The following is a 14,287-nucleotide window of genomic DNA, read 5'->3' as shown; positions in this document are numbered from 1 at the left end:
TATTTTTGTGTGTGTTTCCTATACAGAAGGGCTTCTTCCAGTATAACCAAATTGTATCCATCAAAATCAGGAAATGAGCATTGCTACTATCTCATCTTTAGACCCCATTTAAGTTTCTCCATTATGTCCATTATAGGAAGAGTCCAGGAAGAATTATGTATTGCCTTTTGCTGTTGTATCTTTTAGTCCCCTTCAGTCTAGAAAAGTTTGTCAGTTCTTCCTCAAGTTTTATGACCTACTATTTTTGAATGTCAGGAATTTTGTGAAATGTCGTTCAATTTTATGTTTTATAAATATTTCTGCATGATTTTTTTCATGAATATCATCTTCAGTAGGAATATCACCGTGGTAAAGTCTCTTATTGCATCCTCTCCTTTTGTATAAAATTTTGATTTGTTCCATTATTAATGTTATTAAGTTTGATCACTTGAGTAAGGTAGTGTCTGCCAAGGCTCTCCACAGCAATATTACTCTTTTTCTCTTTGTAATTAAGTGTTTTGTGTGGGAGGTACTTTAGGATTTTGTAAATATCCCATTTTTCATCAAATTTAATTAGTTAATATCTATATGAACTCACAGATTTATATTTTGTTCAACAGTTATAATTTGCTACTATAGTATTTCTTTCGATGCTTAAATCATCTCAGGTTTGACCAGTAGGAGCTCTTCCAGATGACCCCTGTCTCCTTTTTTGACACATTTCCATCATTCCTTGACCACTTCATCCTGGCCACAAGATTTTCTTGAAGTTTTCCAGCCTCAATGATGGAATCAGCCCTGGTTCCTTTTACAACAAATAGTATTTAGAAACAATAATCTGCATGCTAGATATGTTCTACATGGGTTCCAACTTGCCATTCTAGACCACCTCCCCCAGTCCTTCAGCTGTTCTCATCTTACTTATGTTCTAAATGCCCATGTGCTGCTGTTTTGGCTTCCCTCCTTTCCCATGCAAAGCTACCTGCATCATCTGGCCTCAGCTACCGCTCTGAGGTGAAGTTTTTTCAAGAAGGGAAGAGAAGAGGAAGATCTAAGACCCATATTCTACATGAAACTTTTAGAGGAACGGAGAAACTTCTGGAAGTTGGAATGGGAAGGCAGAACCACACTGTTGAGCTCCACTATGGTTTCAACTCTAAGAATACATACACACATACATGTATACACGTGTATATCGTATATAATCTTTAAACCAAGTCAATTGTATTACCAAGTTCCCAACCAAAGAGGAATAATTTGTTTCCATATTCATTGAATGAAAACGTGGCTATAATGGATTTATCTAAAGATGTCTTGGTTTGGGTTCCCCAGAAGCTGATTCTGAGATAAGGGTTCAAGTCTAACTAATGAATTTGGGAGGTCATCCCTTGAAATACTGGGAAAGTGGAGACATAAATCAGGAAAGAGAATGAAGACAATAAAAAATATACCCTGTGCTGGTTATCTCTGAGGATATCTAGAGCTCAGCCCCTCAAGGGAACTCCAGAAGACAATGAGAACATGTCTCATTTATCCCAACTGATGGCCAAGGAAGCAGTGATATTTCCCGTTCAACTCCTTGTTTGTCGTTGTTTGAGGATTCAGAGAGACATTAACCTCCGGACTTCTTGTTGACCCCAACCAAAGACTGAGGGTGCTCCCATTGCCAGATGAAAAATCCTTATCAGAGAGTTGCAGGTGTCTGCATGCAGTAAGTGACCTAAGACACACAGAAAAGATATCAATAGGGGCGGTGACAGTTTCCTGCAGATGATGTCTTTTCAAGACTCTGCACCTAAAAGAATACATACTACTTTAGAGAGATTTTCAAGATACAATTTGTGTTACACCCTGATGAGACTCCAGTGAACCAGAAAAAACTAATAATATATATATATTAATATACATAATAATAGCTTATAATATCTGCTATTTTGAGTGCTGTACTCAATATTTTAGTGTTGTCATGTTTTATCCAGATTATTTAATCATTAAAGGAAATCCTTAAAGTCAGTACAATTAAGTATTTATATTTAATGCATAAGGAATCTAAGATTTTGAAAAGATTAGCAACTCGCTCAAGGTGACACTTGGTAAGTGATATTGTTGGGTTATAAATCGAGGCAGGGTAGCTCCAGAGCTCACACTCATAGGCATTTTCTTGGTTTGCTAAAGCAAAACCCTTAGAGTTTCCCCCAAAGCAATAGAAGACCTCTAAGGAGGAACCATGGAAATGTTCCTACAATTAATCATCTAGTGAAGAAACATCGACCCAGTGATGAAGAGAGCTAGGATTTAGACAGGAGACCTATAAACGCAAGTAATCAGCCTTAGGTTCTAATTGGAGCCCTGGTGTAAAATTTTACCCTGAAGAAACCTATTGAGTTCAAAGCATCAGTCCCTTCTGTGGAACTCACTTCTAGCTTCTGGGAACTGCTAATGAGAGAAACCACACAAATGCAACAGGGAACAAGAAGCTGGGGAGACACTGTTTGCTGGTCTAGGACTCTGAATTGAAAGTTGATAAGTACAAGCCATACATTTGGGATCATTCACTCAGTTTTCGGTTAAAAAAATGTTACCATGCCTGTGCCTTTTGATCTGGATTCTGACAGAGTAGAAATTCTTAATGCAAGTAAGAGTCTTTCAACATAGAGAAATAATTCTTGTCTCTAAAAAATCTAAAAAAGAATGGAAGATGAGTATTGATTGTAAAGCCAATCTAAGTTTCATTCTGAATGGAAGTGATTGAAATACATGTTAAGAGGCTATAGAAAAACATGTTGCGTTTTAAATGTGTTTAAGAAATTAGCGAACTGTCCTTGGAACATAGGTGTGGTATGATGTGAATATATTTTTGGTTGAAACTAGGTCACTTCCTATTTTAACTAGGAAACTTTTGTTTCAGCTTTAGTGTATTTTTAAATACTGTATTGAAAAATACAGTTGTTCACAGTCATTATTTATATCTGAGCTGATGATCGCTTCAAGTATGTGCCTAAGAAAATGAGTACAGCTATGAATCTGATAAATGTGGATCTTAACTGAAAAGGTTTAAGGAGTTTATTAGTCTATCTTTAGAGGAAGCATTTAACAAGGGGGAGTAGATAAAAATTACCAGAGAGTCATGAGGAAAAAAAAAAAAAAAACTGTGGGAAGGATGATAGTAGTTTGACATCAAAGAATGATTTCTAACAGGGCCACCTGGGTGGCTCAGTCAGTTAAGCCTCCAACTCTGGTCATGATCTCACACTCTGTGAGTTCAAGCCCAGCATTGGGCTAGCTGCTGTCAGCACAGAGCTCGCTTCAGATACTCTGTCCCCCCCCCCTCTGCTCCTTCCCCATTCACACACACTCTCTCTCAAACATGAATAAACATTAAAAAAAAATAGATTCCTTAAAAAAACAAAACATGATTTCTAACATCCATCCCACTGTCCACCAGACTTTTCACATTGCAAAGATACCAATTATCTACATTTCCAGGCCTTGACTGGACTAGTGCATAAGTCATTCAGCATGGTCACAGCTAGAATCCAAATGGATCAGGAAGATATTTTTTGCTTGTATTCAATCCTATGAAAAACAATGTTGAACCAAAAAAAAAAAAAAATTCAAAATGCCTGCCTTTCCTTCATGTGGAAGATGGATACATTTCGGAAGAGCAGATCTTGGCTTTACTGAGATGTATACTCCAGTGATCTAAGTGAGTAAATGCCCAAGCTTTCCCACTTCTCTTCATAGATTTTGAGCAATTGTCTTAGCTTCTTTCTTAACCCTATACAAGGAAACTTTCAAATAGTAACCACTAACATCCCAGTAAAGTAAAGAGATAATAATAAAAAAAAGAAAACATTTCCATCTGGAATCTCTTCAGATTTCAGGGTGAATAAATTGGCAGATACCTGGTAGAGCCCTGGGGCCAAAAACTGAGCTTATTTTGTTTCTGTTTTCATTTCTTCCTTTTTTGCCTTGTCAGTTGAATAACGTCTCTGCTGATTTCCTGGAGACTCAAGTCTTCCCGACGGCCATTTGTCACTCCCTCAGCTTCCATGGCCGCTGGCTATGGGTACTAAAAAAACACCAAGGTGAAGAAGAAAAAATCAGGAAATAATGTTTATCTGAATTCGCTTCCAGAATTTCGACTCAATTTGGAAACTGAAGCCAAGTGGCAAAGTAAAGATTTTCTTTCCATGGATCGTCTAATTGCCCCAAAAAGGCAGCCCTTGGGAGTGTTGCAGATTTTAAGCATTCAAGGTGTGTTGACTGTAGACTGGGAGTCATAAGGCAGATGGCAGGGAATCTGCTGGAAGGCTGAATTTTCACTGGTGCCAAATAGGGCTGACTGCACAGTAGTTAAGTGGGGTAGCTGTCAAGGAAAGAGACACTTTGCTTTCCCTCCCCTACAGGGACAGTTGAACCACACACTTCCCTCCTTCTCTGGTTCCCAGTTGCCCTGGGCATTTTTCTCTGTTACAGCATTTCACTCCTGAAATGAATGGCACTTAGCAGGGAAGGTGTCTTTGGTAAGTATTTTACAACAGTGCAGGAGTTAACAGTTTCTTTTTTCATTAAAAGTGAGTTTTTGGTGGCTTTGTGACTGGCAGCCCAGAAACTTCTTACTTCCCTTTGATGCAGTGATCTCATAAAGAGTCTCCTTTTCCCAGACATCTGCCAAAGGGAAGGTTACGCTCCTTTCCTCCCTTCCTTCTGCCTTTGTTCCCTGCTTCCTTTCCCTCCCAAGAGTCATAAGAGAGATTTTTGCAAAATCCCTGTGAATATGCATTGGTGATAGATGCCAGATATTGCCACCAACAACTACTATACCGAATGATTTATTTACTAAGGGGAGTGTGTGTGGGGGGGTGGCGGGCGGAAGGGGGTGAGTTTCTAAAAAAGCTTGGGTGACATGGGAGGTAGTTATAGCTCATTTAAAAAGGTAGCACGCAGAAGAGAAGAGAAAAATCGTATTTAGTCACCTTTACAACATCAGTGGACATACCAGTGGTAATTTTTTAAAATGTAGATCTGCTGCTGTTAATATTCCACTTACAGCCAATTAAATATTGACAAGGTAATTCTATTGCAAGGGGGATAATGGAGTGTTCCAAAGTCAGAATGTGTCCTCCTTAAGGACGGGCATTATATCACGCTTATTACTGCTGCCCAGAGCTTACCACAGGGCTTGGCACAGAGAAAGCACTAGATAAAGATTTGTTAACTTGAATTGAAAAAAAGTTAGTAGATCACTACATCATGAACTCTGCAAAAGTATTTATGAGAATTAGGATAGTGATTATGTGTAAGTGGAAGCTGATTTATCTGTTATTCTTTTGACCTACACTTCATTAGCACAATCACTCTTCTGTAGGATGATGCACCTGAGACATTACCAGGGCTTAACGTATCATCTGAAACATCCAAGAAAAATTTGATTATATTCTGTATAATTTTAGTACTTTTAGTCTTAAGGGTCTTTTCCTGGACTTTAATTCTTTGAAAATTAGCAATCCATTAATGATATATAGGATAAATTGCTATAATCAGAGTCTATAATTAACCAGAATGCCGAATGTGCAGAGATTAAAAAGTGTTTTTAGGTGGACAGAGCTGGGCTGGAATGCGGATTTGGCTGTGGCTAGCTTTGTGATCTTGGGCAGGCCCATTAGCATCTCTAAACTTTGGATTCCTCATCTCTGAAAATGGGAAGAATAACACCTTCTCCCTCCAGGGCTGTTGGAAGATTAAAGGAGATAATGTATGCGCTCTGCATAGTGACAGCTACTTGGCAATCCTTCACTAAGTGGTTGGAATAGGAGCAGCGGCCACCCTGGAGTCTGTCCTGTGTTCCCCACTTGTGGTGCCTTGTGATTATTGTGCGGACCATGTACTGGGAGGGAGGAATCCCTGGGTGTGTGCCATTGGGCATCCTGTATTTCTCTCTAGGGCTCACAGCCTTATACTAAAAAGGGAAGTGCTAGGTACAGAAAGAGCTTTTCCAGTGTTTGGCAGCATGTTATTAGTATCGCAGGTGGAATTAGTCTAGATGTCTATTTTCCAAATATAATTTGTTACTTTCTAAGGTGGATCTATACACATACCTGTATTTTTTCCTCCAGTCCCACAGGCAATTTTAGATCAGTTCCCTGAAAATGCCATCTGTTCTTTGTAGTCAGAAATGAAAAGAAACTGAGTTTTCAGCTAGACTAGGAGATTTGCATTTGAATAATAGGTGTCAGATACCTTGGTACCCATTTCTTTTAAGTGTGAAGTTAAATGCTTGTGACTCCACTAAGTGTTGGGAGGCAAGATGTTAATATGGTAATTATCTTTTTCCTTAATGAGATGATATTGAGAAGCAGGTTTAGAAAAAATTACAGAATAAGACGCTGAGCAGGAAAGAAAGAGGAGCTGGCTGGCTTTCCTTTCTTTCTCTTGGTAGGGCCAAGGTCGGGGGAGATGGAGAAGAATCCATGTGTTGTTGCTTAGAAATTTGGGCTAGCTTTCATGGATGCCTAGACCCCTTTCTGTGAGCTGGATAAGGACTCAAAGTCTGAGGACACTCTGTCTTCTGACAACAGTGGGATTCTGTAAGGATAAAGCCCTCAGAAATTCACTGCAGACATGCTGGAGACATAATAGATTCTTCCCTAATCCTTCCACCCCTCTCCACCAGCAGTTTCAGGAGTTCCCCAAGATCACCCTCACTTCTGACACCAAGTGCAAGTTCTGAGTTCCCCAAGATCATCCTCAAGTTCAATAATTCACTAGAAGGACTCACAGAACTCAGAAAAGCTGTTATACTTACGGTTTGTTACAGCGAAAGGATGCAAATAAAATTTAACAGAAGGAAGAGTCCAATAGGGCAGGATCCAGGATATAAGGCATGGTGCTCCCTGTGGTCTCCCAGTGGAGTTGTGCGGACAGCCTCTGTTTCTCTCAACAACACTGTGTGGCAATACACATGGAGTATTGCCAACCAGCTTACTTGATCCTTGGTGGCCAGAGTTTTATTGGGGCTTGATCACAAAGACATGGTTGATCATCCATGTAGCTAAACTTAGTCTCCAGCCCCTGCAGAGGTTCAGCTGATACCGTATGGAACAAAGCTGTCCGCCAGAAATCACTTTGTTACCATAGTCTATCTCTCATGGCTCAAATCCCAATGGTGAACAAAGACATTCTTATCAGAAACGACATTTCAGAGGTTCAGAGATTACTTTCCAAGAGCTGATGGCAAACACCAAACCTTGGTCTGGACAAGGTTAATCCTGTACTGCACACCACCCTGTCCTCTTTCAAACTAGAAACATAATTTAAGATCCTGATACAGAATTCAAGTGAGATGGCTACACAGAGCAAGTAAAGAAGTATCATATCCAGTCTGGGTTCAACTTACTTCTGGCCCTTGATTTCCTCGAAGCATTTGCAATTGTCAGTGACACTTTCTAGATAGGTAGGATCTTGCCAAAATTGAGGAAATGGACAAATTCTTGTAATTCCACTGCCATTTTACTCAGACATTACCTTACCAAACCATAAAAGACAGTCTAAAGAATCCATGCAATTTGATTTAAGAGATTAATTATAAATACTATTTTCCTGATCCTGAGCCAAGTTGAAAGCAACATCTTCATCTTTAAGGGAATGTGCATATCCCTACTAGTGTCTACTAAAGGAGAGAATTCTTCTAGGTATGCAGGCTTACTCATCCCAAACATTGCAGAAGGCTCTCCTGTGAATTATCAAGAAAATAGGATGGCTTCCTTCCATCAGGTCACCCTATTCATTCATCCATGTGAAGGTGTGGGAGAATGAGCCTTAATCAAGCTTTTCATCTTCTTACTCCATTTTAAGCAAACCTATTGTTAGGATGCTTTGAGCTATTATCGAAAGCTCATGTCCCTCCAAATCTCACTCCCATTTTGTCCAACTTTACTTAGGAACCATAAATCCAAATGCCTGTGGAACAGGTGAGTATGTAAATGTATGAAGTATAACATGAATGTAACAATAGATATTACTGGAGAGTGTGGCAGAATGGGGATTATCAGACTGCAAGAGAATTCATATACAAATCTAAAAATATTTTACAGGCAAATAAAACACATCTTTTGGCAGCCATGGCCCATGAATCACTGGTTTGAGATTCTTATAACAGAGGGATAGAAGAGAAAATACCCAAATATTAGTAGGATAAAAGACAGAGTTTACCCTTTGGCTCAACATTTCAAATATTTTCAGATTACGCAATCTGGTTTAGTGTTGACTATAAAGATTCGGTTTTCCAATTTTCCTAAGAAATTTTTGTTAAAGAAGAGAAACACAGAAGTGTACTTGGTATTGGATGGAAACATCAAGCAAAAAGAATTACTTTTGCCATTCCATTCATCTTTTATTCTGTATGGTATGGATTTGACCCAGAAAGGGAGAGTCCATGAAAACTTTTGATTTAAAAGCACCTAAGATGCCCTGTGATAGGAATAATAGAAATACACATTTTAAAGTGACAGGAAGTAAGTAATAATATCCAATCTTTAAATTAAAATCTAGACAGTGGAACAAGAATGGTAGACTTATGAAGTAACATTTTTTACATCTCCAATCTAAGGTCACACAAAGTATCCAATCTGTAAAGTATGTTTATGGAAAGTAAATCTAGAAGTATCTCGTGGAGATTGAAGTAAAGTCCAGCTTTCTGCATTTCCAGCACATAGTAGGCATCAAGTAAGTCTTTACTGAATGAATCAAAAATGGTTGTTTGCATCCCTTCTCAGGGTCCTGCTGTGTTTTCTAATCATGCATAGCCCACGTCAATTGAAAGAAGATAAACTGTGCAGAGTGAACAATAGCCATTGTCTTTTCACCTTCCCTCAAATAAGAAGCAGAAAGACCAGGGTTTGAGGGGAAATTATTCTCTTGATAAAACTCCAAATACTTGAACTTTTATAAGGCTGGCCTTCCCAGCGAGATTTTAGATCCAAAGAGTTTCAGTAAAGAATTGGCATACGCACTCACAAGTTTGGGTGCTTATCCAAACTGAAATTAATCTCTGAACCTTATGAGGTTTGCTGAGTTCTAAAGAAAGCTGAGAGAGCCAGAGAGGGCAGAGAAATCACAGAGAAAAACTGAGGAGAGTGATCATAGGAAAAGCTGCAGAGACCAGAAAGATCACAAGGGTGAGGTGGGGAGCGGAGGAGGGCACTGAAAGGGGTTACTGAAATGGAGGAAGAGGATAAGGGAGGAGCAGAGGTAGCTTGGCGGGAGCCAACAAGGCCAGAGCAATCACAGCAGAGATGCTGAGGGCAGAGGGAGCGCTAAGAAAACAGAACTGAGTGGGGAGATTACAGAGGTGCAATCAGTACAGAGGAGGAGGGCAAGAAACATGCCCTCGAGAAGGGCTTGACTCCAAACTCCGACTGCTTAAAAGGCAAGAATGGCAAGACCTTTCATTTGGATTGTGATAGTTTGAAATCTGGAAAAGATTTTCCTCTCCCTTCCTTTCGTCTCCTTTCTTCTCCCTTCCCTTGTCCCATCTCCTCTAAAAAAGAGGTAGGAGAGGAGAAAAAGGAGGTGATTTGATTTTTTTCCTAGATATTTTGCAGTTTGATTACCAATATGTCCTGCAAGACTTAAAATGCAATGGTGAAGCTTAAAATATGAATCTGACTTGAAACAGAATATAGGCTTTCTTTCTTCCTTTGGAAAATTCCCCATCCTTCTTCTGAAAATTCCATGTGAACAAACTATTACATTTGAGAAGAAGCAGAAAAGCAGAATTTTCAATAAACAAAATGCTAGTAATACTACACCAAACTAAGTGTTTGGGTCTTTAAATATTAAACAGAAATACTGTTTACTGGACCAACTGCCTTTATTACATGATGAGACAATAGCTTGAGTGAATCACGTCACTGACATGCAAGATACTGTGGACTATTTAGTCATGCCGCAGTGCCTGGCATCACAGAGTTTTAGCTCATCTCCTTGGAGCAGATATCTTTCCCAATTCAATCCAGTCTTTTGCAGGTGAAGAAACAGACATCCAGAGAAATTGGCATGCTGTCTTAAGGCCACTAGTGAATAGTAAGACTTTAAACTCCACGTGTACTAAACAAAATTCTGACAAGATGCGTAACTTTTTACACCTTCTCAGTTTCTGGATCATTATTCATTTGTAGGCTGCGCTGAGGTAGGCTGTCATAGGTAATTGAAATTAAAAGCAGAAAAGCAGCTATTTTAGTCTGACCCCTGAAATAACCCCCTTGGCCTAGAATCTGGGTACTCTTGGTGGGATGTCTGTTCCATTGTAATGTGTTGATAAAAGCCCGCTCTCTTTCTTTTCCCCAGATGGGTCTCACATGTATGCCCTAACCCAGTCTATCAGGGCTTGTTTTGTTCTTTTCTGTGATTGTAAATGTGTGATGTTTAGTGAGACTTGGAGTGGGAGGAAGGGGTCAAGTATGAGAGTGCATGAATAAGCCATACCTATCACCCGTATAAAAACATGCGACTAAGATCATAACAGGGAAAGGCAGTTATCTTCATATTCAAAATACCATGGGGAAGTTTTATCATTAAAAAATCTTCCTCTTCTCTACCTTGCTTTACTGCTAAATAAGAAACCAAGGCGGCACAGTCCTTACTCTTCCTGATTTCTTAGACTTGCTGGGTAAGCACATGCCTCTCTCAAACTCCATCACTAGTTTTCATTTCAGACCTTGGTCCTGAGTTAACACAGTGGAAACTTTTTAAATGGCTTCCAACTTCCAGCAGCGACTGGATTACAACAGCTCCTCAAACTACAGTGTTATTGTATTCATGAAAACAAAGCTTTTTCCATCTGTTTCAAGATTCTTCCAGTGACTTTATTATTATGCTATTTATTCTTTTCTCAATAACAATTCAATCCTTTAAAATTTCTTTAGTAATAATCACGTGTGTGTCATCTGTTGGAGTGAAAGTGTTCACAACATTGGAAGGCAGTGAGAGTTTGCAGGCATCTCTCCCTGGCACATAAGATGCAGCTATGTGAAATCTTGTTCTTATTTATATTGACTTACAGGGGCGCCTGGGTGGCTCAGTCGGTTGAAGTCCGACTTCAGCTCAGGTCATGATCTCTCGGTCCGTGAGTTTGAGACCCGCATCGGGCTCTGTGCTGACAGCTCGGAGCCTGGAGCCTGTTTTGGATTCTGGGTCTCCCTCTCTCTCTGACCCTCCCCCGTTCATGCTCTGTCTCTCTCTGTCTCAAAAATAAATAAACGTTAAAAAAAATTATATTGACTTACATACATCTGTCTCTTTTTCAAACTGGAAGCTCTTCAAGTTTAGAGAGTTTGGTTTCTCCTCCTGAGCTAACTCCCCCTAGCCCATGGTATGACATACAGAACACAATCACTGTGATTTTTTGGCTAATAGGCATCTCCAGGAAAAACCATCCTTTGCACTTGACTTGGTATGGGCAAGCTAGCTTAACTTTTTTCAGTTACTGGTTCCGTGATATTTCTTCTTCTTGTATTTTCCAGAACAGATACTGGTGACTACTGTCTTTGATTTTCCCATGCCTACTCCTTTGTCCCTTCGTTCTGAGAAAATAACACCTACGTCACTTCATTGACTTGCTGGGAGGACCAAATGCAATGCTGTACACCATTCGAAAGGTAGGTATAGAAAACTTTACAAACAGGTGTTATTTTTATAGAGCTGTTTCCTTTAGTGTGAAAGTAGAGAATACAAGCAATGTACTTGTGAAACTGGATACAAATATATCATTCATAAATTTGGGACATAGAAATGTTAGCAATTCTATACATTCAATAACAATTAGAAACACATTTTTATCAGGCCAACTATCAGTAATGGTAATCATGGAAAGCAATAGGTAAGAGAAAAGCAATTTTGTTTTACTGTTCAGTGGACCAGAGATATGCAATTAGATGCAAGCACCACTTAAATGTGCACGATGCACAATCATATGCACACTCAGTTATCCTTACAGTCTCAGTAAATATCATCAGGTAGGAGTGTGGACTCTGGTGCAAGATTGCCTAGGTCAGAATCTGGCTCTTTGAACTTAGTAGCTGAGAGATTTGTCTGCCCCTTTGCTCCTTATCTGTAAGAAAGGGAGGATGGAAATAAGAGTACTTAACTTTCCAGGTTGTTGAGATGATTAAATGAGCTATCTATACAATAATAATCTTAGAAAAGGGCCTGGCATATAGAAAGCACTCTGTAGTTATTAGCTGGAGTTATTCTATTATTTCAAATCATCTCAATGAATGGTCAGAAGTGTAGTTAACCATTCTAGGTTTTGTTCTCCAAGACATTTAACATCAGGCCAGGTGAACATGTAGGTGGTAGGTGGTGCTGTTCACTCACTTCCAGCCCTGGCTGAGCTTTCATGGTGAAGAGGTCAGATCCTGGATTCTGCTGAATGAAAATGTAAGAAGCAGGAAACAGTAGACTGATGCAATAAGTGAATGTTGTACAAGACGAAATCAAACTAGATAGCCTGCCATTGCCAAATGGCCAAAAGCAGAGGCATTGGGTCCTTATCCCAGCTCTGTCCTTGACCAGCTATATGGGTGACATGTTCCAAACTGGCAGTTTAGGGGTCGTGGTGGCACAGCACCAACCACGGAGCATGGCTGCTAAGGTGCCCTGCGTGGATGTTAGTTTCTGTTCAGTTTGGCCAACCATATGCGGTTCTGTTTTGTTTCAACTCTCTGGCTTTGCTTTAATGACTTGAGAGAAACAGCAGATTTTCATTCCTTTTTGCAAATATTTTAGCACTTAAAGATTGTCATTCGCACGGTTGTTACATCGATAACAAAGCGAGCCTGAGCCCTGCTTGAGCAGGGTCTGTTTCTGGGGAAATAGCCTGTCTGTTTCTGCTTTGCCTCATCTGCCATGTAGATTTTAGTTGTTAATTGGGGATGGAAACGTTTCCAAGTTTTCTTCTTCCCTAGGTATTGATCTTTGGGTGAACGTAAAGTCTTAACCCCTTAAGCTTTATCACCATGCTTCCTCTACCTTATCAATTCAAATGGATTTAGCATGTATTATCAGTATTTAGATCTTGACTTCCTTTTTACTTCTTTCTCCTTTAAAGCAATCTGTCTAGCTGTAAACCTCTTGTTAGAAGAGATTATATGATTGTTTTGTGGTTTTATAATCTGTTTGAAGGAGAAATGGCTGCACACTTGAGGATTTAAAATGATGTCTCAACAGGAAACAGCTTCTCTGTTGAAAACCTGATTTCTCACAGAGCTGCTTTTTCTTTCTTTATAACAAAATTTTCAGATTTGATCACACTGCTACCAGGACATTTCATTTTATTTAAATGCAGCAACACAAACATTACTAATCTGGTTTCCCCAAGTTCATTTGCGCGCTCCCTGTCAACAATGGTTTTATCAGCCATCGAAATCTAATGGAAACGGCAGTGCTGCATGTAATCATCCAATAATTATAAAATAAACAGACTGAAAACTCAGACGTGTTTGAACAAAAGCCATCAAAGTAACAGAAACAGGAGAAAAGGTAATTAAAGAGCTTTCTCTATTCAGCTTTCAACATTACAGGTTTATTTAAATGCAGCTCTAGCCAGAGACTTGAGGTGGATTGATTGGCCAAATTTGTTGGCTGACACTATTCTGAAATGTGTGCCATTAAAAATGCGGTAAAGAAATGGAAAAAGCACGATAATCATGGCACCTCAAAAGCTTGCTTTATTTCTCCTCTGAGAACTTCTGTGGTCACGTGAACAGGTGACAGTTAATAGTAGATGACAAAAGGTACTGCCCTTTATCATTTAAACACCGAATCTTCAGAGGTCTGGGCAAATAGAGCAGTCTGGTCCCCGACTATAAAACTGTGACGTCAAAGGGTGGCTCAACCTAGGCTGCAAACCTCCACTTGAGTTTGTCACCTGCTCGGGAAAAGGAAGCTGCCTCTCGGAGGCTGTGATGCTTGAATGCAAGCAGTTTAGCAATAGGAGATTCAAACTTTTGAAAGAGAGGTAACAAAGCCCTAAGAATAAGCCCCGGTCATGAATGTATATATAGTCCTAGGGCTGGTTGGCATAGCAACTATTTCTGAGAACCCCGGTGCTGCTTAAGTAAACAGCTGAAGCACAGAGCGTGCCTCAGCTAAGCTGGGTCCATCTGTAGTATCAGCATGTGAGGATCAGAACGGGAACATTTTCTCCAGTGAATCAATGATATTTTGCTATCTCCTCCTAATAACTCCATTGTTCCTAGCACTTCGTGGCAGTCCTCTGGTTCTCTCTCTTTTTCCGTATGGCCAT

At 39.7% G+C, this 14,287-nt stretch overlaps 1 long non-coding RNA gene across 9 annotated transcripts in view; it reads left to right on the top strand.

Moving 5' to 3' along the window:
* Positions 1-14,287, top strand: part of LOC111559877 — a 160,440-nt gene that overhangs the window by 16,174 nt on the left and 129,979 nt on the right. For 8 of the 9 annotated variants that reach the window (XR_006595343.1, XR_002741319.2, XR_006595342.1 and 5 more), the window contains one exon: positions 11,505-11,639. This is a non-coding gene — a long non-coding RNA (uncharacterized LOC111559877). Of the gene's footprint in view, positions 1-3,456; positions 4,237-11,504; positions 11,640-14,287 lie in introns of those variants that run through there. The other variant, XR_006595344.1, reaches the window with a different exon arrangement.

Source organism: Felis catus, chromosome A1, assembly GCF_018350175.1.
Source record: "Felis catus isolate Fca126 chromosome A1, F.catus_Fca126_mat1.0, whole genome shotgun sequence".
NCBI classification, from domain to species: Eukaryota; Metazoa; Chordata; class Mammalia; order Carnivora; family Felidae; genus Felis; species Felis catus.
The sequence above is the reverse complement of the archived record's forward strand: the minus strand, read 5'-3'. Positions and strand labels throughout refer to the sequence as shown.